This window comes from Peromyscus eremicus, chromosome 10 (assembly GCF_949786415.1).
Source record: "Peromyscus eremicus chromosome 10, PerEre_H2_v1, whole genome shotgun sequence".
Classification (NCBI taxonomy): Eukaryota; Metazoa; Chordata; class Mammalia; order Rodentia; family Cricetidae; genus Peromyscus; species Peromyscus eremicus.
The window spans coordinates 38,372,789-38,374,246 of NC_081426.1; the positions used below are offsets into that span (position 1 = coordinate 38,372,789).

Genomic DNA, 1,458 nt, shown 5'->3' on the forward strand with positions numbered 1-1,458 from the left:
TACACCAGGGATTGCTGTTTACTTTTGGTGCTTACTTCTCTCTCGGGGAGGCTGTTAAGATAGGGCCTGGTTAATGACTCTGAAGCAGTGAGATAAATATTCTTCCTCCTTGGGTTACAGAACTTCAGATAGAAGACTTTCTGCCCTGCAGTTGGTCACACTGCTGCTGCTTTTTCTTGAGGTGTTTAGGGGATGATGACCTTGTTATCTTGTTATATAATGGATCTTGTTAGGGGAAACAACAAACACCTGGTTTGGGGATCTTCTAACTTGGACTTAATATCATTGGCGATTTTACATCTTTATTTTTGTTCAGAAGCTGATAATTATTTGATATATAAATATATATGCATGGCTTTTCAAGACAGGGTTTCTCTGTATAACAGCCCTGACTATTCTGGAACTTGCTCTGCAGACCAGGCTGGCCTCGAACTCAAGAGATCCAACTATCTCGGCCTCCTGAGTGCTGGGATTAAAGGCATGTACCACCACGCCTGGCTGTACTTTCTGCTTAACTTACTCAGTTGGAATTTCCTCTGCCTTTGTGAATTCATCCATACAAAGAAGGTGATACTTGAAGTAAATGCTGCTAGCACTCACCTGAAGGCCAGGTTTGCAGAAAGCTAACGCAAGGGGTGGAGCTTAAACACTGGGTTACAGGCTCTTACTTGAAATAGAAAAGAAACCCTAGCTTTGCAGGTGCCACTGTCCCCTGTCGCCACTTGCTGCAGCCATGGTCAACCCCACTGTGTTCTTCGACATCTTGGCCGATGGCGAGCCCTTGGGCTGCGTCTCCTTTGAGTTACTTGCAGACAGAGTTCCAAAGACAGCAGAAAACTTCCATGCTCTCAGCACTGGAGAGAAAGAATTTGGATATAAGGCTTATTCCAGGATTCATGTGCCAGGGTGGTGACTTCACACGCCATAATGGCACTGGCAGCAGATGCATCTCCGGAGAGAAATTTGAGGATGAGGACTTTATCCTGAAGCATACAGGTCCGTGGCAAATGCTGGACCAGACACAAATGGTTCCCAGTGTTTTATCTGCACTGCCAAGACTGAGTGGTTGGATGGCAAACATGTGGTCTTTGGGAAGGTGAAAGAAGGCATGGACATTGTGGAAGCCATGGAGCGCTTTGGGTCCAGGAATGGCAAGACCAGCAAGAAGATCACGATTTCTGACTGTGGACAATTCTCATTCTTTTGACTTGTGGGCTTCTTACCCACCAGACCATTCCTTCTGTAGCTCAGGAGAGCACCCTCACCCCATCTGCTCACAATACCCTGTAATCTCTGCTCTCGCTGAAGTTCTTCAGGTTCCAGATTCTCCTCATTCTTCTCCAAGTCTAGCTGGATTGCACAGTTAAGTTTATGATAATGAATAGAAACTAAGTAAGAAAAGAAAAGAAACTCTAAAGTGAAGAAAAACCTAAACCTTTCTTTTTGTTGTTGTTTCTA

General features: G+C 44.9%; 1 pseudogene; it reads left to right on the top strand.

The window, feature by feature from the left end:
• Positions 1-733: 733 nt before the first annotated feature.
• Positions 734-1,207, top strand: LOC131920390 (peptidyl-prolyl cis-trans isomerase A-like; annotated as a pseudogene).
• Positions 1,208-1,458: the final 251 nt, after the last annotated feature.